General features: G+C 43.6%; 3 pseudogenes; all 3 read left to right on the top strand.

Annotated features, from left to right (window-relative positions):
• The window catches only part of LOC125510223 (protein CHROMATIN REMODELING 35-like), an 87,879-nt pseudogene extending 82,158 nt beyond the window's left edge, over positions 1–5,721 (top strand).
• A 3,626-nt stretch (positions 5,722–9,347) lies between these two features.
• On the top strand, positions 9,348–12,359 carry LOC147972348 (putative polyamine transporter At3g13620; annotated as a pseudogene).
• Positions 12,360–20,018: 7,659 nt separating this feature from the next.
• On the top strand, positions 20,019–21,459 carry LOC147972349 (RNA-binding protein 1-like; annotated as a pseudogene).
• Positions 21,460–24,594: the final 3,135 nt, after the last annotated feature.

Raw genomic sequence — 24,594 nt, forward strand, 5'->3', positions numbered from 1 at the left:
TCTTTACCTCCGGACCATTCCGGAACTCCTCGTGACGTCCGGGATCTCATCCGGGACTCCGAACAACTTTCGGGTTACCGCATACTAATATCTCTACAACCCTAGCGTCACCGAACCTTAAGTGTGTAGACCCTACGGGTTCGGGAGACATGCAGACATGACCGAGACGTTCTCCGGTCAGTAACCAACAGCGGGATCTGGATACCCATGATGGCTCCCACATGTTCCACGATGATCTCATCGGATGAACCACGATGTCAAGGACTTAATCAATCCCGTATACAATTCCCTTTGTCTATCGGTATGTTACTTGCCCGAGATTCGATCGTCGGTATACCGATACCTTGTTCAATCTCGTTATCGGCAAGTCTCTTTACTCATTCCATAACACATCATCCCGTGATCAACTCCTTGGTCACATTGCGCATATGATGATGTCCTACCGAGTGGGCCCAGAGATACCTCTCCGCTTACACGGAGTGACAAATCCCAGTCTCGATTCGTGCCAACCCAACAGACACTTTCGGAGATACCTGTAATGCACCTTTATAGTCACCCAGTTACGTTGTGATGTTTGATACACCCAAAGCATTCCTACGGCATCCGGGAGTTGCACAATCTCATGGTCTAAGGAAATGATACTTGACATTAGAAAAGCTATAGCATATGAACTACACGATCTAGTGCTATGATTAGGATTAGGTCTTGTCCATCACATCATTCTCCTAATGATGTGATCCCATTATCAACGACATCCAATGTCCATGGTTAGGAAACCATAACCATCTATTGATCAACGAGCTAGTCAACTAGAGGCTCACTAGGGACATGGTGTTGTCTATGTATCCACACATGTATCTGAGTTTCCTATCAATACAATTATAGCATGGATAATAAACGATTATCATGAACAAGGAAATATAATAATAATCAATTTATTATTACCTCTAGGGCATATTTCCAACAACTAGGTGAGGCAGGAGGAGGAGGCAGATGAGGATGGGGAGTAGGTGAGGCAGGAGGAGGAGGCGAACGAGGAGGGGGGCGAGGGGGAGTAGGAGGGGAAGTAGGGGGACGAGGAGGGGGAGTAGGTGAGGTAGGAGGAGGAGGCGGACGAGGAGTACGTAAAGCAGCCCGGAGTAGAGCACCTCTTTCTTCTCCTTGCCCCTCTGATACAGTGCTTCACCGTGCTCAGGAGGAGGAAACAGAGGATGGGGATTAGGCGTGGGAGGAAGAGGACGAGGAGGATTTTGTGGAGGAGGCGATGGAGGATGAGGAGGAGGAGGTGGTGGAGGACGCTGCCGCCGAGAGAAGGCTGGTTGTTCGTCAGATTTCTGAGGGTGGGGATGGACCCTCACGGGTGACAGAGCACCACGAGGTGAGCGGTTCGCAACCGAGTGGTTCGACTATCAGCACTACTTCCAGAGGGAAAGTGTGGCTATGTGGTCCTTCAAAGATTCCAAGACGTCCATATGTGCATAGAGACGTGTTGATTAAACCAATGGGAGAGAAGTAAGTGGTTATCTTGACTCATCCCATATAAATTGTACCTTTTGTCATTTCCTCACATATAATATGACTTCACTCTTCGTAATGCAGAAGCTTAGTAAAAGGCGGTGAGAGGCGTCTGCCACGGTCACCGAGTGGCATCATTGGGGGTCTTTGTAGGTTAAATTACCCTGGACTGCTCACTTTACCGAATGGTATCATTGAGCCAGCTTGGTCATGGGATCACTACAAACTTGCACCGGATTTCCTGGATATGCGTCAAAGGGTTTATGATAACAGAGCCATGCGAGTGGTCAACGATTTCTGGGTAAGTCCTTTCAAACACCTAAATGTCAATACCAAAAGGTTTAAATTTGCCATAGTCATGATTTAACCCTTCTCACATGTATGCATGTTTGTAGGATTTCTATACATGCGTTGAGGATCAGAAGGATCGTGCAAATGTGGTGGTTGATAATATTGCCAAGAAACTAGTCCATGACATGCACTATGAGGAGCGCGTCTGGTTAGTGGTCAAGTATCACGCGGACTATCTCAACCATAGGATTTCCAAACAGGAGGCTCGAGGGACGCATCTTTGACGGGACAATTACTTCAAGGCAATTGACGATGGATGCTTGCTATTCCCTACATTACCGCAAAATTAGAATCCTTAATAAGATGTATTTGTTTAATTTACAGGTGATTCCTCGGTGGTGCGCTGACAAACGTCCGTGCTGGGAGAAGATCGTCGAACGGTGGACAGATCCAAGGTGGCAGGATGAACACAAAGCAATATCTGAACGGCGTAATTTGATGGGGGTCGAGGACACCGTAAAGGCAACCTCACCATCCCAGGTGTCGTCTCAAAACATGTAGGCAACCACATCCTTTTCTTTTCATCATGTTCTCTTTCATTTGTGAGCATTCCCTTGATTGTTTGGATCGCTTTCTTTTGCAGAAAGAAGACACTGGCAAGGATATCACTTACTTCGAGGCATGGACCATAAAACGTACCAAAGACGACAAGGACAAGGACCCTCTCCACCCAGAGAGGGACTGGATCAGCTCTAAAGCCCGGTCAGATGGAGAGAACTACACCAAAAAATTGAAGGAGATGTACGGGCCTGATGTTGATCCTCACGTGCTACCGCTTGACCCTCTTGTGGCCATTGTACAAGGATCAATGATCAATTGTACTGGCTCTACTCCTACCGTAGAGCGTCACGTACCACATTCCGTGAGCATTATTGAGGATATTCAGGTCAGTGATTCTTCATTGATCCTTCATGGTCCTGCATATTTGCATTTCAACATGAATGACATTTGCATTGCCATATTGTAGACTCGACTGATTGACACCAAGAAAGAACAAGATGAAAACTAGGCCAAGCTGAAGGCACAAGATGATCTAGTGAAGTCTTTACAACATATGGTGGCCAATCTTTATTCCATGCAAGGCCAACCAGTGCCAGAGATGCCACCAACGCTAGAGTGGAACATTGTGAGTTTCCTTCAAACTATTTCTATCACCATTTTCGGCATTACCATATGCATTCATCTCACTATTGGGTCAATCCATCATAGCTCAACCCATCACAAGGGTCGAACAATGTTCCGGTAGTTCCACCTCAAGTTGGTGGAGTTGGGGCAGCAAACGGAATGATGCCTTCTAATGTTGATGTTATCACTCCGATTGATGGAGTTGGGGCAGCAAACGGAATGATGCCTTCTAATGTTGATGTTATCACTCCGATCTCCAAAATCGCGTGAACTTCATGTTATGTTATGTTTGAAACTGTTCCTTGTATGTTGAGAACTCTTGCATCTTGAGACTTGTAAACTTGTGGTAGTCGAGTGACTTCACTACTATTTCACCTTTTATGCACTATTGCTTTTATGTGGAATGTTTTTCAGAATCAATCATTGCTTCTTTTGTTCAATAATGCCTATATGTGACATGTTCTATGTGTGATGAACTATATGCTGCTGTTGTATATGTTTCGCTATAGGAAAGAAACAGAAACAGGAAAAAGGCTCCTGGGCACACCATTACTGAGGGTGGCTCTCGGCAATGACTGTGAAACTGGACCAGAATGCACCCTTTACTCGGTAAACGTGTACCAACCAATAGAACCTGACACCTTTACCGAGAGGCCTCTCAGTAAACGATAATAACCTATGGTGCCCGTGACAACTTTACCGAGAGGGGCGCTCGATAAAGGGAAAAGGATTGCCGAGGTTGGCTCTCGGCAAAGTTGGCACTCGGCCTCCTAGTGGTTCTCTTTGCCGAGAGGGGCTCCTGGCAAAGTTGGCCCTCGGTCTGTTCTCATGGTCCCACATGTCAGGAGTTGACACGTGTCAGCCTCCTAGTGGTTCTCTTTGCCGAGATGGGCTCTCGGCAAAGTTGGCCCTCGTCCTGTTCTCGTGGTCCCACATGTCAGGAGGTGACACAAGTCAGCCTCCTACCGGTTCCCTTTGCCGAGAGGGCCTCTCGGCAAAGTTGGCCCTCGGCCTGCTGTCGTGGTCCCACATGTCAGGAGGTGACACGTGTCAGCCTCCTATTGGTTCTCTTTGCCGAGAGTGGCTCTCAGCAAAGTTGGCCCTTGGCCTGTTGTCATGAACCCACATGCCACGAGGCTACACGTGTCAGCCTCCTACTGGTTTTCTTTGCCGAGAGTTGCTCTCGGCAAAGTTGTCCCTCGGCCCGTGGTCGTGGGGCCACATGTTAGGAGGCGACATGTGTCAGCCTCCTAATGGTTCCCTTTGCCGAGAGTGGCTCTCAGCAAAGTCGGGGCTCGGCCTGTTGTCGTGGACCCACATGTCAGGACACGACACGTGCCTAGTATTTCTTTTTGCCGAGAGTGGCTCTCGGCAAAGTTTACGTGGTCCCACATGTCTGGAGCTAACGGACTTATCCGTTAGCTGCTTTATTTTGCCGAGACGGGCTGTTTAGCTCTCGGCAAAGGCTTTGCCGAGTGCCCGTGTTATGGCTCTCGGCAAATTCCTGTTTGCTGAAGAGGTTTACACCGGGTGGCTTTTGCCGAAGGTGACACTTGGCAAAGGCGTTGCCGGCGGTTTTTGGGCCTTTGCCGAGTGTCTGTGGCACTCGGCGTATAGGGCGATTCCAGTAGTGACTGTTGATAGTCTGGTCCAGTCTATCAACGTGACCGATGGTGTGAAGGCCGGATTTTTCATCAATATCCTGGCACTTGTGGAATCTATGGTAGAGAAGGTCATTGCATTTAGTCAGTACATTACTTCCCACGAATTTTTTGGAAAGTCTATTGGTTAAGACAAGTGGCTGGCAAGTATTAGAGTTCTTTGTGATCCGTGGTGATAATAAATCTACTTCAGAAGATAGAGAACTGACAATGGATCAGTTTAACAACTCTATTGATGCAAAAGTCTTGTTTGGCTCTACCAAGGCATGCCGGGAGGGCATCTCCCTGGTGGGCGCATCAAGAGTCGTCATTCTAGATGTTCACTTGAACCCCTCTGTTACATGTCAAGCAATCGGGCCGGCATACTGGCCTGGGCAACAAAAGAAAGTGTTGGCTCATAGCAGCTGATTCTTTGGAGAACACCTATGAAACTGCATTCAAGAAGGTGATACCAAAGCTGTGGTTTGAATGGAGCGAGCAGTGCTGCACATTGAAGGACTTCCAGCTGAACGAAGTTGATATCCACAACAGTGGGGATGAGCTGCTGGACAACATGACGATGTGCTAGGACATCAAGGCTTTTTGTATGCAAGGTGAAGGCAGGCTGGCTGTTGTACGTACACCATGTATATATGGCTTTTCGATCGTTCGAGATTGTCATTGTTGTCAAGTAAGGCTGCTCTAGAACCAAAAGTAAGAGGAAACATACTTGACTTGGTACATCTTTACAGATACCTTCTATTGGTTCTTATGGGCCTTCTCTTCCTTCGCATGCATCAAACACTCTACATGTTGAAAGTCTCCCATCCAACTGTACTAGACAGGAGCTTGCACGTATCCCTTTATGCATATGATTCTCTTGCTATTTTTTTGTCATTTTGTAGATAACTAAACAATATTTTATGTTTATGTCCTTACCAATCTATGTCTCAATCTTTAACTTTCTGTTTTTGTTTTCACCATTTAGTGCTTCAGCTCCTTGATTCTTGCTTCTCTACATATATTTTGCCCTTTTACCGGGTTCTGTGAAGTAAGGCTGATCAAAGAGGATATAATAGTAGATACCTAATAGCTTATGTTGCTTAGAAACTCTTGCCCCAGATTTTTCTGCCATGAAGTCTCTGCTAGGTGACTATAACATTTTTGTCATCCTAAGGTGTGTCTCCTACATTCTAGTATCCTACTTAATACTAATGTCACTCAATCTTTTGAAGTGTTGTTTGTACATCCTTTGCATCGATATCATTGTGTGCCTAAATTGTGACTCTTATGTAAGTACTTATGGTAGTTGTCAATCCTTGTTGGTTGTTTCAATATTTGGTTGCACAACTTTCATGTTCTTACTGAGCTAGAGTTAACATTCTAGAATCTGCATGCATGATACATCCAATTGCCATGTTCTTTTCTGCTATGTTTCACTTCCAATAAGTTATGTGTCTACTATTTTTTATGTATCATACATCTTTCCTTATATGAATTTATTCATGTGATACCCAACATCTGGCAGATAACTTTAACCTAAATGTTGTGACAAGTGCCTCGTATTGCTACCACTATTTTTCGTTTCTTTAGTATTTTAGCACATCAAACTTTGTTCCCTAGATGATCAATTTCAGGCTTTCTACTGTTAGCGTAATACTTTATATGTGACTCACTATCGTACTATAGTACATATTTTCAAATATGAGCGTATAGCATGAAGTTGATACTTGTTGAGTTGTGGGCTTCAAACAAAATGTGATGCTTCCTTTTGCATGTTATTTGTTTGACATACATTACAAGTACTCGCTCAAATTGGACCTTCAATTATTTGCTGGTCTGAGGTCAACTGAAGCATCTTTGTGGGTTTCGGTTTCTTTAATATCAATCTAAAACCTTCAATTTGCAACTGCTTCCTTTGCTTTTGTTTCCTCATGAACGAGAATGGACAACTTGATTGTTTCTTCGGCCTTACCTGATATGCTATGATGAGCCTATATTTGAAATGGAATTGGTATTATAAGTTGCACGTTGTATGAGATGCTCTAGTTTGTTATTTCGTATTGTAACTTATCATGTATCTGCGTGACCCATACAAAACAGTCTGCGACAGTGGACCAAACATTCAAACTTTTGCGAGCATCGAAAGGTTTTTTATTACCAAAAGTAAAGGTTTATGTCTGGTGAGCGTATTATGCCTGTCTCCAGTCTCATGGATTGACATCAATATTTGGAAAATTGATGCCTTTTGCAATCACTTGAGATGGAATTTGCCATGAAAGAGATCATGTAGCTTTTATATGTACGGTTAAATACTTTTTGTATCAAAATAGCTGGAATAGCTCAGTTGGCTAGAGCGTGTGGCTGTTAACCACAAGGTCGGAGGTTCAAGACCTCCTTCTAGTGAGTTTTTTTCTACTTTTCGTGCATGTCCTATACAAAAAGAAAACTAAATGTATTCTTTTAGTATCATGTATTTGTACTATACACTCTAATTATAGTTGTTGGATTCTTCCTACACATAGCTATTTATCCCATCATTCCTTGTATGGACCCCCTAACATATTCTTTGCGTCGGTCATGTCATGTGCTTATTTAAATATGAACTCAATAATGTTCGGTAATTTGTTTAGTTTCTATGAACAAAACAGCATGAAGGACTGCCTGTATAATGTTCAATGGCCATAATTAAGCATGTAGCTTTGAAGACCTGGAGATTTTAGTACATATTGAACATTTCAACTGCTTCTTTTAATTTGCGATGGTAAATAATAGGGTATTAGTATGTCATCTTGACAGTTGGTACAACCACTCAAGTGTTCTTGCTTTTGCCATTCAAATTTGACTACATAGAACTAGGACCCTTCTGTCCGGAATTTCTGGATCTAATTAAAATAAACTTTTCTACATCTAAGGACTGTACTTTTCGTGCATGTCCTATACAAAAAGAAAACTAAATGTATTCTTTTAGTATCATGTATTTGTACTATACACTCTAATTATAGTTGTTGGATTCTTCCTACACATAGCTATTTATCCCATCATTCCTTGTATGGACCCCCTAACATATTCTTTGCGTCGGTCATGTCATGTGCTTATTTAAATATGAACTCAATAATGTTCGGTAATTTGTTTAGTTTCTATGAACAAAACAGCATGAAGGACTGCCTGTATAATGTTCAATGGCCATAATTAAGCATGTAGCTTTGAAGACCTGGAGATTTTAGTACATATTGAACATTTCAACTGCTTCTTTTAATTTGCGATGGTAAATAATAGGGTATTAGTATGTCATCTTGACAGTTGGTACAACCACTCAAGTGTTCTTGCTTTTGCCATTCAAATTTGACTACATAGAACTAGGACCCTTCTGTCCGGAATTTCTAGATCTAATTAAAATAAACTTTTCTACATCTAAGGACTGTACTTTTCGTGCATGTCCTATACAAAAAGAAAACTAAATGTATTCTTTTAGTATCATGTATTTGTACTATACACTCTAATTATAGTTGTTGGATTCTTCCTACACATAGCTATTTATCCCATCATTCCTTGTATGGACCCCCTAACATATTCTTTGCGTCGGTCATGTCATGTGCTTATTTAAATATGAACTCAATAATGTTCGGTAATTTGTTTAGTTTCTATGAACAAAACAGCATGAAGGACTGCCTGTATAATGTTCAATGGCCATAATTAAGCATGTAGCTTTGAAGACCTGGAGATTTTAGTACATATTGAACATTTCAACTGCTTCTTTTAATTTGCGATGGTAAATAATAGGGTATTAGTATGTCATCTTGACAGTTGGTACAACCACTCAAGTGTTCTTGCTTTTGCCATTCAAATTTGACTACATAGAACTAGGACCCTTCTGTCCGGAATTTCTGGATCTAATTAAAATAAACTTTTCTACATCTAAGGACTGTACTACAGTTTAGTTAGTTCAATGCTTACCATGTTTTGCCTGTGTATATGCAAAATACATTTAGTTATATTTCTGGTTGAAGAGAAGGGTTGGGCGACACTAACTACAGTGTCAAGATGCTTGCATTGTCTTTAACTTACTTTACATGTTAGTACAATACTAGTTACCGGATTCCATCACTCATGTTTTTAGATATTATGGAATGATGGCTATATCAGATCGTGATCCCTTTACAGTCATATTTGTCCAAAAGAATTCTTTATTTGGCTCCTACGTTCCTCGTGAGCTAGTGTTGTTGAAGAAATCATCAAGAATATATGACTTAGTGTATGTTGCTTCTCCCAAAAGTGGAAGCACCACTCTTTTAAGGTGCGTTGTTGCCGTGCATTTTACAAATGACAGGTATGTGAGGATAAACAATGGTAGGATGTGGAACATGCAATTTGCGCTCAAATTTTTACTTTCCTTTTTGAAACGGAACAGTTTGTGCCAAAATTTGATCAATAAGCTGTTCTGTTCAACGAACGGTGGGATGTTTTGCACTTTTTCAAGTCTACCTTTCTATTTTTACCGTGTCTTGCTTTTAGTACAAATAATAGATAGATAGATGATGTGGCTTGGCTACATTGTGCAAGACATGGGTTTAGTAACAAATATGGAACTTTTGATTATCATTATTTCATTTTTTTACATGGTATTCATGAAATTTAAATGTATCATTGGAACAATCAATTAACAGTGTGTTTACCTCATGTCCGGCATCAAGGTCAAGATCATATTTTTGTGAAATGCGTTCAAAGGATTCTGATGATATTGTCATTAGTGATGTTAGAGTCGCTGAAGAACTCATTGCGTTAGACATTTCTATTCATCCAAGACATGAAAAGCAGATGAGAGCACATCAGTTGGCAGGTTTCCACTTTCTGTTTAAAAATTTAGTCTCTGACAAATCAGGAGGTACCATTCTAGCTCATACCCCTGGTTCGGGGAAAACATTTATGCTGATTAGTTTCATTCAGAGCTTCCTGGCAAAGTATCCCTCTGGAAGGCCTCCTGTTGTACTTCCTAAAGGCATATTAGGTACATGAAAAAGGGAATTTCAACGGTGGCAAGTGGAGGACATACTACTGTATGATTTGTATTTGTCAAGGGTGACAAAGCAGATCAGTTGGAAATCCTTAACTCTTGGCAAGCCAATAGGAGTATCCTCATGGTTGGATACACTCGGTTCTCTTGGATCATTGACAGTGATGGGGGTGCACCGTTGCAGCTTCTGGAACATGTTGCTTATGTTCCCTAACCTACTTATAATGGATGAGGGCCATACAGCTTGGAATGAGTCGACTAATGTGCTAGAATCACTACGCAGAGTACATACTCCATGTTAGTCCTATCTGATACACTTTCTCAGAATCACGTCGCAGAAGTGTTCAACATCTTGAACCTTGTACGCCCAAAGTTTTTTAAGATAGTATCATCTTGACTGTATAATGAGTCAAGTATCAATATCAGCTCGCAGGATTTCAAAAGGAGTCACTGATAAATTCACCAAGTCAGTCAAAGAGACCCTGCTGCAATGACGATAACTTCACAAGGAAAGCACATGTTATTAGAAGTCTCGGAGAACTAACAAAATACGTGCTTCACTACTACAAGGGTGATATCTTGGATAAACTACCTGGCCTAGTATCCTTCAGTGTCTTCTTGAAACTCAGTCCCAAGCAAAAAGAAATCGTTCATAAGTTGAAAGCCTTTGAGAAGTTCAAAAAACCGGCAGTAGGAACTGCCATGTACTTCCCCCGTCCCATAATGTTCTGGAACCTCGACTAGTGGGATAGCGCAAGCACCATGGCCGGCAAGGTGGAGCGGCCGGAGCGGACGTTCACCCGGGCGCTGGCAGTAGCGGTTGTATGATCGCTATCAGTTACCTGCTGCCGGACGCACCGCCGGATACCTGGGTCAATGGCTACTTGGCCGACGCCGCAGGCACGTACAAATGCCGCTTAGTATCAGAATTATTACAGGTTGTTCTTATCGTTGTGGGGCAAAAGTTTTTCATCATTTTGTTTGTTCTCATTCTCCTTTGCTTCCTTTGTTTTTTATCATGTGCCGACACAAACGTCTTATATCTTGAGACGAAGGTAATAGCAATCATCTATCTTATACATTAGAGACAAAAACATAGGATATCTATGTATCAATATACGTACTGCCGCCTCCTTGCAAATAAATATATATACTTGCTGCCGCCGCTCATATTCCTTTGTATCTGTGCCTAGTTTTTTTCTTGGTCGATATTGTTGGGCTTATACAACGGTCTCCTTACATGAGGGTATACGTCACATTTCTGAAACATGTTTTTCTTCTGTGAAATTGCTAATCAGGGAAATTCTACTTTTATGATGTGCATCTAGCTTAACTTTAGTGATTATACTATTTTATATTAATGGGTTTATGCAAAAAAAATGTATAAAATATATGCTCTCAGAGTTTGCAGAGGGTTTTACACAAAATCCATAGTTTCTTCTCTTTGCTTACTCCAGAAAGATGTTAATTTTGCAAAGTTTCATCGATGTTCCCATGATATAAAATGTACACTTGCATAGTAAAAAACACTTATTTTGCGTGCCTGGATAACTTATATATATTGACTACTCAAATTCTAGGTTTATTGTTTTTCCATCTGAGACACGTAGTATGTTGTTCCACCAAATGTTGCAAGTGTACATGTTAAATCACGACGAACACTATTTAATATATTTTAAAAATATCATGACTTTGAAGAGTGAGCGCAAAGAGGGCGATATATGGATTTTGCCTGTAAGTCCACTTTGGAGTATTGGATTCTATATCAAAGTTGACTAGGGTTTTCTATGCCTGCAATTCTAAAATGTGATACTCCCTTCGATCAATATTAATTGATACTGCTTTAGTACAACTTTGTACTATTTGAGTTTAGTTTAGTGAAAAGTGCACCACATACATTTCCACCTAGTTGCCCTTTTTTTTGGAGACATAAGAAAAACTTCGGCAACTTAGTATTAGCAAACCAATATTTTAATGCCTTCTTGAGACATAAAACCGTAGATATGTTATTTTAGGGGACATAATAAAACTGTAGAGATGCTTGTTCTAGAATCAAGCCGTGCTGAATACAACCAAGGCAGTTTATGATCTGACTATCTTTATTTTGCTCCTTCAAAGGAAATATAATTTTGTCTATTCTGGCAAGCACCATAGGGGGCCCATGGCTCAAGTATTGGAAGGTGGCAATCTCCTCCACCGGCATGTTTAAAGCCCAGATGAGCAGTGGCTCATTCTAGCTCCTCGGGATGGCGGAACTCAGCCTCCTCCCGGCTGTTTTTGCTCGCCGCACCTCCTACACCGGGATCCCGTGGGTCGCCATCGCCGCATCGACCGTTGTCATGATCACCGTCTCCTTCCTTGGCTTCGATTATGTCGCCAACTTCCTATATAGCTTGGGCACGTTGCTCGAGTTCACCTCCTTCTGGCTCCGTGCCAAGCACCTGATGCTGAAGCGCCCCTACCATGTGCCACTATTGCTGTGTGTGCTTGTGGCCATGTGTGCCGTGCCGTCGGCTTTCCTGGCCTATGTCTGTGTGGTGGCCGGGTGGAGGGCGTTCGGCGTTGCTGCTGGGCTGTCAGCGCTCGGTGTCGGTTGGCATGGCGTCATGAGGTTGTGTAGGGCCAAAAAGTTGCTCAAGTTCAACAACGCGGTTGTTGCTGCCCATCGAGAGGGTGTTGAAGAGAATGTTTGGACATTGGAGTTCTTTAGCTGAACTGTAAAGGTTCAGAAGTGGCATGTCTCTCTCATATAATTGGGTGAGCTAGATTTGGAGCTAAAAAAACAATCCCTAGTCTCGAAGAACATAAACAATGATCCATGGTGGTACAAAATGAGGAGGGAACCACAAGGGGGTTGCTTATGTCTATCTATTGTCCTCTTATCATTTTGTCCATGTAACACGCACTAATTGATGCCCTCCCCCACCCGTGTCTCTCTCCCTACCGACTCAGGGGCGAAAACCCTATTCGTTGCCACACCTTTCCACCCAAGCCTCCATTGTCTCGCCATCACATGCTCTGAGGCGTGAGGTGGCCAGATGTGGTGCCTCGTTCGTGTGTATGGCGGCGTTGAGGTGGTGCACGGCAGCGCGGGTCGCAAGTGAAAGTGCAACTAATCCCCGGATGATTTTGGTAATTCATAACAACATCACTGAACTAATGCCTACTCAAAGAATATTTCAGGAAAGTTCAATTTAGGTATGGCAATGTGATGTGAATGTGGACCAACAAAATGCTAAGGAATGATATTGACAAAACTTCAAGACTCTAAATTTATGGTTTAGTGATCTAAGATCACATTGAGCCCATAGGAAAGCCAATATTATTAAAAGAGGATGAGGTTTTGATCATGGTGTAATGGGTAATGCTACACTTAAGTAAAAAATGTTACATGTTTTATGTTAAGTGCAACGTGGGTAACTAGTGTTGGAGAAAGGGGAGGAAGGGGCCCCACCCACCCGAAAATCAGGGGGCAAAGTTAATTAGTTAGGAAGGTTACGTTAGTCTTTGTAAGCCTTACGTAGATGTAGGATTATTATGGTGTAACTGCTTAAGTGCTTAGAGATATTGCTCCAAAATTCTCAATCACACCCTCACATTCATCTATCTCCTAAATCTAAAGTCATTCTCGGTCCCACTGAAGCACATGTAGCCGGACCCATCGAGATACACTTTTTAAACCATAGCGCCTCGGTCTCACCGAGATGGCCCTTCGGTCCCACCGAAGAGCACTTGCCAACCTTCTATTGCCAATTGAAATTCAATCGAAATTTTCAAGTGGTTTCAATTGGTGACACCGAAGTGTGAAAGTGCTTAGGTCATCATCGTTCAGTCCCACCGAGAGGTTTCATCCGGTCTCACAAAAAGCCAAAAGTTCACAAATCTCTATTGGTGCACGTATTCAACATACAAGCTAATGCTTGCATCAATGCAAAAAACAAACTGCAACATGAATGCAACATTTGAAGCTGACACCTAGAGCAGCAGATCATTGTATGCTTGGAGCAAACAAATATGAGATTGTAACGTGTTGGACGAATGCATGCAACATCAGAAAAAACCACCAGATCACGACCGACGTTCAATCGGCTGCAGGGTACCATGTTCCCATTTTTAAGAACATTTTCTATTTTTGAGGCAATTTTACTTTTTTTAGCCAAATCTACTTTTTTTAGACAAGTTAATTTTTTTGAGAAAATCTCACGAAGCTTTATTAATTCATCACAACGTTTACAAGGATGAAAGGAAATTTACTGGGCTAACCTAACCAAACATGGTGGCCAACCCCTAAAGTTAATGCATGCTTGATGCTTCGCTAGACTGTGAGTTTCATAGTTTGAACTCCTAAATTCATGGACCATATTACATGAAATAACATCACTAGCACGTTATTGATTTCCCGAATGATTGCACCATATTGTGCGCAACTTCCACTCCTGACTTCGTCCACCACAATCTTGCAATAGGAGGCCACATGTATGCATTGATTGTAAAGATCTTCTGAAAGAGCCAATGCCTCTCTCACGCCATAGTTTCAAGTGTAGTTGGGTCTGAAATAGTAGGGAAGACAATTGTCGAGGCTCCTTTGAACACCCCATTTTAATCTCTGCTCATTGTCATCACTGCCCCATGAGTTCCACTCTGTCCAACTGTGGCATCAACGTTCACTTCCAAAAAGCTTACTAGAGAGGATAACCACCTATTATTAGTTGGTGCAACCCAAGTAGAAGCAGTTCGCATAGGTTTTGCCAACCTTTGAATTTCCTCCAGGTAAAATGTGATGAAACCATTGATAGCACGGGGGCTTTGAAATATACCTTTTTGTCGAGCTTATCTTCGAGCCCCCCAAAGCACCCATAATGTGACCATAAGCCGAACAAAATCGTTAGTCTGAAGAGTGGCATGCATGGTGAAGATACAATGCCTTGCATTCTCCTTCTGGTTCATACTCAACTGTTCGACCCCGGGATCCAAAGATAGGGCCTAGGTACAACGGGACATGGGACAACTTAAAACAGCATGCCGCCAGGTATCATGCGCCCCACACGGAGCTCATGCTCCCGCGGTAGCCATGTTCCTGCGATGAAGCACTTCGCCAGATGAAATTGAGTGTTGCGCTAGTCACCAAATGAACACTTGAAGTTTTGATGAAACCTAAACATTCCATATCGAATTCCACTCACTGTTTTTTGAAGTAGTGTGAGATGAGCCTACCCTTTCTTCAAGCCATTCTTCTATGTTAAGTTTTGTTCTCACAATCATGCGGTAGGCCGAGCGGACTATAAATATGCCTCGATGTTTTTTGTTCCGCGCCCAAAAGTCTGAGATTCTACTAGTGCATAGTGGAATTCTGAGTAGATGTTCTGCGTCAAAAGGGGTGAAAAATCGAGCGAACAAGTTACTCCCTCCATGACGCCGTAGCACTCTCGATGAGCTCCCTTGGTATACACGAGTGGGCGGGGTTTGGACAGTGGATACAATTGGTCGTTTTAGCTGTCCCTCGGTATTCAATTTTGTTTTGGTAAGTGTTTGGGTACGGTGCGCCGGACGAAGCGCTTGGCCGATCGCTTCCTTTTTTTCACGCGCGGGACACGCTGGCACACGCGCGCTTAGTTGACCCAAACGTTTTTTACTTTTTTTTCTTTTTCTTTGCTTCTTCTTCCTTCCGCCTCCGTCTGATCCTATCTCGCCTCCTTCATTGTAGCGCGTGGAGCAGCTCGCCGTTGGCCATGGATATAGAGGTTGCAGCCCCGCTCGCATTCCCACCTCTTTTTTCTTCCTTCTCCCTCTCTTCCCTTTTCCTCCTCCTCTCTTCCCCTTTTGTTGCAACCGGCGTCAGGCAAAACGTCGGGAGGACCGAGATGCCCGTGCTACAACCATGGCCATAGGGAAGAGCTACAACCGTGGTACTGGGAGAGTTGCAAACGGCGTATTCCCGTGCTACAACCATGGACACAAAAAGCTACATCCAGTAGATAAAAAAGCTTCAACCAGACAACAAAATACAGGAAAAGTTACAACCGTTTGACAAAAAGCTTCAACCCGCAGATGAAAAAGCTTCAACCAGAGATTGACAAATCTTCCTCGACGACGGCCATGGCGTCTCTCTGTGATTTTGCTGCAACCGAATGATAGAGGAAGATTTCACCCAAACGCTGCTCAAAACGAAAAAAGTTTCAATCGTTTACAGAAAAGCTTCCACCATAGAGGGGAAAGCTTCAACCATTGAGAGAAAAGCTACAATCATGTCAATTTTTTGCTACTACCATCTGTGTGTTTTGCTACATCCATTCATGTGGTCATGACGCTTTTTTACAACAGAGGTGTGACCGGCGACGACGAGGACGACATTTTTGTTGCAACAGCCTCGTTTTTTGCTACAACCGATGCGGTGACAGATGCTACAACAAGCGGTGACATGCATCGGAGCTGCATCTAGCGGGCTTTTTTGCTACAACGACATCTGTTTTTTGCTGGACCAACAGATTTCACTACATCCGGTATCGTTTTTTGCTACAGCCGACATCGTTTTTTGCTGGAACTAGTCAAGTGTCTAGCTTCCACCAAGGAATAAAATGCTTAAACCTTTTGTGGAAAAGCATCATCCAGCTAGAGGAAAAGTTTCAAGAGTGGCATGAGAAAAAATCTTCCACCGCGGGAAAAAGCTTCAATGGTGGAAAAAGCTTCAAACGGCAATGAAAAAGCTTCAACTGCCAGGAGAAAAAGCTTCAAGCGATAATGACAAAAAAGTTTCAACCAGGGGAGCCGGCCGAACGACCGGTGGCAACGAGGATGGCGACCGGCGACCGGGGGCGGCAAGGATGGCGACCGGGGGCGACGAGGATGGCGACCGGGGGCGACGAGGACGGTGACCGGGGGCGACGAGGACGGCGACCGGGGGCGAGGACGACGACCGTGCAGCAACACGGACGGAGATCGGCAAGCGGGGGCAAGGACAGCGACCTGGCGGCAACAGGGACGGCGACCGGGGGCGAGGGCCACGAGCCGGCGACGAGGACGGAGACCGGCGACGAGGACGACCACCAGAGGGGATTGGAGGTGCGGCGACGAGGACACCGAGCAGGAGCTGCAGATCTAACCCGAAGTAGAAGAAGCCTAGGACGAATCTTTTTTTTGCTGCATCCAATGGCCACGCGGGCTCGCATCCAAGGGCTGGGCAAGACCGGCCAAAACTTTCGGCCGATGCCCCGGTGCCTCGCATCGCCCTCCTGTTTTTGTGAGGGTCGGTATCCAATTCTGTGCCATGGACAGTCGAAAACCTGCACTCTGGGCCCACAGAGTTTGCACCAGAAACCCACCCAGGCCCAGCACGCGAAACCCTCGCACCCATTTCGCACTGCCGCCACCGCGCGCTCAACACTCGCCAGGCACATCGCCGTCTCCGCGTTTCCTTCCTCAACGGCGACCCCGATGCCACAGCCGGATGCCAAAATCGGCAACTCGGAGCACGCACCGTCGTATATAAGGATGCCTCGTTTTCCTAGCCGTAGCCCGCGCCTCCTCCGACCCACACTCGCCGCCGGCCCCCGAAACCCTAACCCACTCCGGCGAGTAGATCCGGCACGTCCTGCTCTCTCCGCCACCAGCCGCCAGAGATGGCCGCTCGCAATTCATCTGCGTCCGCCGCACATCCGGTCCACCAGGATTCCGTCGCCGCCCCCAACTCGCCCGCGCCCGCCGCCGACCCGGTCCACCAGGCTGCCGTGGCCAACCCCAACTCTCCGGTGCTCGCCGCCAACCCAGTCCACCAGGCCAGCGCGGCGGTGGCGGGGTTGTATGGCGCTCCTGGGGCCCTCCCAACCGAGCAAGGGTCTTTGACGGTGCTGCCGCCCCCGCCGCCGCCGCCACTAGGCGCGCCTGTGATGAAGACGGTCCAAGGCGTGAACATGATGGCTCCGACGCCCCTGCAAGGACCCCCGGTGATGCAACGGGCAAACACGGTGGTGCCGATGCCCCTGCGGGAGCTGCTCATGACCGTGCCCCTACAAGGCAGACCTGTGATGGCACCTCTGCCTTTCCCCGGGGGTCCTCCATCCATGATGGCACCTCCGTCCTTCTATGATGTCGCTTCACCAATGACGGTGCAGCAGCCTCCACATGCCGATTACATGATGGGCCAGCCGCTGTTGTGTGCCAGACCTCCACCGGTGGCGGCGCTGCATCACCCACAGGCCGTACACATGGTGGCACAGCCGCCTTTGCCAGCTGGCCCCCCTCCTCTCAAGCGTCACCATAGTGACTACTTTGGTTTGTGCTTACTCCTCAATGCTCTGCCTCTGTTAGATTAATTCTTTGTTTTGTTCCTGCAGATTCATATAAAAGTTTAGCAAAGAGAAATGCAACCTTATCAGATTTTTTGATGCTTATGGTTGTAGTTTATCGAGTAGATTTTGTTGATGCTTATGGTTGTAGTTTATACAATAGTTTATTATCATCATCATTATTATTATTATTATTATTATTATTATTATTATTATTATGTTGGTAGCTTATACAATTGTCTGTTTGTTGGCCATATGTACGGTTAGGCTTTTGGTTATGTCTATGTAAAAAGCATATGGCTACAGACATATCTTTGATTTTTCTGGGAAGCTTAATGGTCAACGCTGTGGTTGTTTCTCTTATGCATGGTTCAACATCGATAATCGAGATGTTGTTGATTGTTAGATTGCACCTGTTTTTAAGCATCACGGCATCAGGTTTCTAGACTGAAGGTTTGGATTTGTTAATGAGAATTGAGGACATAAGTAGGATAGTTATAGGATACAGTTCTGGGATTTTTCTCTCTATGGTGTTGGTAGCATTTTGTCATGTGGATTAAGTGTTACCCAGCTTTTGCTATGCTAAAAACATTGGCGCAAAACCGACAGCACATATTTCTACTATTGTTCTAAAGAGCTTTGAAATGGACATCATATGACCAAATATATTATAAATCTTTAGAATTTTGAATTGGTCAAGAGTGCTTATGTCAATCTGGTCGATCTAGCTTAGGTTTTGCATGCTGCTGCGTCGTAGCACGGTCACACCCTTACTTTTGACGCAGCAATTAATAGTTTAATAAAGCTAGCTCCTCTTTCCTATTAGTACCCTTCCAATATTTTGTTGAGTATGACTAATTGCCATTTGGGCATTAGTTGTATATTTGTTGTCATCGCTGAGCTGCATGATAGGTTAAATAAATCACCATCTCTTCAGTTGGCAGCTTAGATTTTTGTCATCTCACAAAGTCCCGTATATTTATCAATGCGTGTGAATATCTTTAATGCTTGTTATGAAAAATCAGCGTGCATATGTCCATTAAAACCTCGTAGATGATATGCTCCTCTTTTTTTAACTTGTTTAAACCCTTTTCACATTGGTAACGCCGTAACAGTGAGATTGCCTTTCCCCCTCTCCAGATGTCCCTTTCTTGATATGTGATATAGTTAGATCCACACTTCAGTTAATGCTCTCATGTTAACGCGTGTTTTGAAAAATCAGCGTGCATATGTCCATTTCAACCTCATAGATGACAAATGAGGTCATCATTAGCAAACGATACTGAAACGTTGATATGCTCGTCATTTTTAACTTATTTAAACCGTTTTCACATTGGTAATGCTGTAATAGTGAGATTGCCTTTTCCCCCTCTCCAGATGTCCCTTTCTTGATCTGTGATATAGCTAGATCCACACTTTAGTTAATGCTGTTCTATTAATGCGTGTTATGAAAAATCAGCGTGCATATGTCCATTTTAACCTCATAGATGACAAATGAGGTCATCATTAGCAAACAATACTGAAACGTTGACATGCTCGTCATTTTTTAAACTTATTTAAATCCCTTTCACATTGGTAATGCCGTAACAACGAGATTGCCTTTTCCCCCTCTCCAGATGTTCATTTCTTGATATATGTGATATAGTTAGATCCACACTTTAGTTAATGCTGTTCTGTTTATTTTTATCGGGCTTGCTTTTTAAATGGTAGGTATAATTAATAATTTCAAGCAATCATGAGTTGAGAACTGAGCGCTAGCCCAATGGTAGGAGTTCAGGTTGTTGAACCTACATATCTGTGTTTGAATCCCCATGGGGACTCCACTTGGGTGCTATCCATGTTTATTCGTGGAGCGGTCCCACTTCTACCTATCTGCTTGGGTGCTATCCGCGTTTATTGGTGGAGTGGTCTCACTTCTACCTAACAGTGGGCAGTTAAGGGAGGGATCCATCCCCCTTTAGCCCTGATTGTTAGCAATCATGAGTCACGTGGCGCTCAATGGCTTTTAGAAGTTCATTCATTCTCAGTAACATATACATGCATATAATTTAGTTATTACACCCTTCTGTAGACATGCCTTTTGGACCGTGAATGACTGGTTTTGAGCTGGAAATGGCTGGATTTGATGAATCGACGGGACTGCCTTATGGGCCTTACATAAACAATGAGGTAACACAATAATTCCTTGTTCCTCATTAAGACTAGCAGCTTCATAAGTAAATGTGAAGTAGTGGATTATTTTATTTGACCTGGTGCATCTTTACAGATGCCTTCTGTTGGTTCTTATGAGCCACATGTTCCTTTAGACGCATCAAGCACCCTACATGTTGAAGGTTTCCCACCCAACTGTACTAGACGGGAACTTGCACGTATCCTTTGCCATTATTATTTTGAGTTTATTTGTCATTTTATTAATAAGGGAACTATGTTGTATGTTTACGTTCTTACCAATCTTGTGTCTCAGTCTTTCCTTTTGTGTTTTAGCTTGCACCATTTAGTGCTTCACCTACTTGACTCTTGCTTCTCTAGATATATTTCTCCCTTTTACTGGGTTCTGTGCAGTAAGGCTGGTCAACACAGGATATAATAATCGACATGTAATAGCTTATGTTGACTTTGAAACTCCTGCACAAGCCTTCTCTGCCATGAAGTATCTGCAAGGTGAATATAACATCATTGTCAGCCGAAACTGTGTCCCTTAAATTCTACTAGTATTCTATACCTTCTACTTACGTTACCAATTCTTTTGAGCTTTGGTCTGCACATCCTTTGTATCAATATCATTGTGTGCCTAAGTTGTGATTATTACATAAGTACTTACGACAGTTGTCAACCCTTGGTGATTGTTTCATTGTTTGTTTGCACAACTTTCCTGTTCTTACTGAGCTAGAGTTTACATGCTAGAATCTGCATGCAGAATAGAGAATACATCCCTTTGCTGTATTCTTTTCTGCCATGTTTCACTTCCAGTAGGTTGCGTGTTAACTATTGTTTATATATCACACATCTTGCAAATATAAGTGTAGCATTTATTCATTTCATATCCAGCATCTGCCAGATAACTTTTACCTGAATATTGAGACAAGTGCCTTGTATTGCTACTACTATTTTTCCTTTTTTAGTATTTTAGTGCATCAACTTTGTTCCCTAGATGATTGATTTCATACTTTCTACAGTTAGCATAATCCCTTATTTTGTTTGTGTCTCACTATCCCAAAATATGTCAGTGTTATAGCACGAATTTGACACCTGTTTGGTTGTCGGCTTGAAATAAACAATGGCGCTTCTTTTTGCAGGTTATTTGTTTGACATGCATGACCGATACTCAGTCAAATTGGACCTCCAGTTCCTTCCTGGTCCGTCCAAGGTAAACTGATGGCTCGTGCTAGGCGATAAACCTTGTGGGTCTTAGTTTCTTATATATCAATCTGAAACCATCAATTTGCAAATTCTTCCTTGCTTATGTTACCTCATGGGTGGGAATGGACAACTTGATTAAATTGTTTTTCAGGCTTTACCTGATACACTATGACGAGCCTATATTAGAACTGGAATTGGTTATTTAAAGTTAAATGTTGTATGAGATGCTCTAGTTTGTCATTTTGTACCGTAACTTATCATGTATCTGCGTGGCCCATACAATACAGTTATGAGCAACTGAAGGTTTCATATCACCAATATTTTACAAAAGTAAAAGGTTTCTGTTTGGTGGGCATATTACATCAATATAGTTTTATTGTGGATTACACAAGGGCCATGACATGGCATGTGCCTGGTGGTCTTTACGCTGCTTATCTTGAAGATAAGCAAAGTTCTGTTTGGTCCAATGATGTTTTCTGTTGTTGGGTTACTCAGGCAAGATCGATTGTGTTCGCTTCATAATCACTTAGTCACCTAGCCCACCTGTCATGCTCTTTTGGCTAAATTGCCACAATTGTGTCCATCACACTTCGGCCAACCAAGTAACCATATGACATGACTCTCGATCCATGTTCCTTTGTGTGTGGGCGCCGCACGGGGTTGGGGTGGTAGGATTCCTTGCGGTTTTGGGCGAGGCTCGCGTTGGCAGGGGAGGGATGTGTGGAACTGCCCGCCGAGCGTCCTGATTTCCAGTGGATGCTTGGGAATTGTGAAGATCTTTTTGGTTGTATTGTGCCGTACTGTGGACTCATTGGTGGCGGGTGCGTGTACCTGCCGCCCGTGGCAGATAGTAGGGGATCTCTCTGTCCAACCGTGCCGCCGGCGAGGAAGGAGGAAACGGCAAGGAGTCATTTTTTGTTTAGAATGGGGCATGGGAGGATTCGAGCTGAGGAGGAAGATGGCGAGATGATGAGCCTTAATGGTGATGGTGTTTGAGGTTGGTATTGGGCCTCTTAATTGTGTTAGATGTACATTATGGAGGCCTAGTCGGGAAAGCCCACTGAGAGCCACTGCTGTCTGACGGGTGGGCGCACACAGAGGGCCCCTCTAGGAGATGGAGAGGGAGATGGCGGCGGCAGGTGCAGTGTGGCATCGTATTTGCGGTCAGCGATGGCGAGAGCGCGCCACGTAGGAGGATGGTTGGGAGGCTGAGCAACAGGCAGCGTCGTGGCGCATGGCCGCACCCGCACCACGGGTGAAGCAGCAGCCGCTAGGGAGCTGAGGCAAGCCGCAATCGTCCCTTAGTTTCTGTATACTTCTCTTGTCAGCTGTCACTGCATTTGTCAATAGAAATTGCCAATTTTGGTTGCTAATCCCGCAGGTTAGCACAGTAGGCCGAAAAACGTTGTATCAGCCGCTTTGGCTCTTCTTCTAAGAAAATGATGCATCTTTCCATGTTTATTCTAGAAAGAACAAAAGTAGGAGATGCTAGCTCTGTAAAATTATTCTCAGATGGTGCGACACTGCGTCTGCTCCGTACAAATGTGCAACTCAAGCAGAAATGTTGAGTGTGCGTTAGTTCAGAGGAAATTATTTGGCCATGACCCGAAAAACATGAACCTATTTGCCCATCAATTTGACCTTGCAATGTTTTTCAAATTTATCCATGAATTTGAATTGGATTGGATTAGATTGCATGACATAGTAGTTAAATGGATGTTTGGTTTGTCTACACAAAGACCAGTATGTTTGATTCAAGTCATTGCCATATCCCACTTACATTTCCCTGTCAGTTTACTATTGTGATTATATTAGTGTATTCTTTGTGCAATCCTCTGGTTATTCGAATATGCCTTAATGCATTATAGTAGACACACTAATTTAGCTGTTGGATTCTTTCTGCACAGAGCTATTTTCCCATCATGCCTTATCTGGATGCCTCTAATGTATTCTCCGCTCTGGTCATGTCATGCGCTTATTTCAACATAAACTGAACATTGTTTGGCAATCTATTTATTTTGTATGACAAGACATCATGCTGGAGACTTTGTATAAAGGCCAATGGCTGTCCACAGTTAAACATAGTAGCTTTGAAGACCTGTAGATTTTGTGTGTACATCTTTTAATTTGCAATGGTAAACAATAGGACCCTCATTAGTACTGGTATGCTATCTTGGTAGTTGGTACAGCCAGTAAAGTGTTGTTTGTTTTGCCATTCAGATTTGACTACATAGAACTAGGACCCTTTTGTATGGAATTACTGGATCAAATCAAAACAGTCTTTCTGCATCTAAGGACCATGTTGACATGTAGTTCGGGTAGTCCAATGCTTACCTTCTAATTTAGCCTGCATATAATTGCATGGCGATACACATTTAGTTATATCTCGGGCTCAAGAGAAGGGCTGGGCCACCCTAACTAGACTAGTGTCAAGATGCCATCGGGGCTAGCATCGTCAGACCAAGTCGGCGTTCTTGCTTGCAAAGGCTTGAGAGAATAGGTTGGTAAAGAACACGATGTTGCCTTGACGATGCACATGGATCCATGCTGACGGACAACACAAATAACCAGCCCGTCGTCCATAACGAAAAATGGAGATGAAAACTTCTAGGCACCTCAACAACGCCGCAACAGGCATCACCGAGATGGGATTGGAGCCGGAGGACTTTTATTCGAGATGACACCGCCATCATGGACCAAAACCTAGTGCACAAAGGATGATAAAGAGAATCCTCTCCCCTCCGCGCCGCAACAACGGATCGTTGGTCGGAGGCAGAGGGCAGCTAGGGTTTCTTGTCGAAGAAATTGTAAAGAATAAACGACTTCATGTATGATGCTTGTCCAAAAGTGGAAGCACCACTTCTTTAGGTGTAGTGTTTCCATGCATAAAAGATTGAAAAAAACAAGATAAATATTGGTGCTCAAATTTGACCATGTGATATTGTGATGCGATTCTAACTTCTGCCTGGCCTGACTCCTGTGTGTACAGTGAGGAGTGCTGATCTGCTGCCTTTTGTAGTTCTGTATGCTAATGGGAAACCATAATATGAAGGCCCTTGTGTTTCGCTGAGGTATGTGCATTAATCTTGACTTCCTGAATTTGGTTTGTGCTTGTTTACTCCTCATTTCTCTGCCTATGTAGATTAATTGTTTGTTTTGTTCCTTGAGATTCATATAAAAGTGTAAGGGACAATGGTAATAGATGTGGTAGTTTAGCATAGATAAATGGAATCGTCTCAGATTTTGTTGATGCTTATGCTAGTAGTTAATACAATAGATTTTGTTGATGCTTATGATTGTAGTTTAT

The sequence above is a fragment of the Triticum urartu genome, chromosome 5A (assembly GCF_056163025.1).
Source record: "Triticum urartu cultivar PI428250 chromosome 5A, HENAU_Tu73, whole genome shotgun sequence".
In the NCBI taxonomy this organism is placed as follows: domain Eukaryota; kingdom Viridiplantae; phylum Streptophyta; class Magnoliopsida; order Poales; family Poaceae; genus Triticum; species Triticum urartu.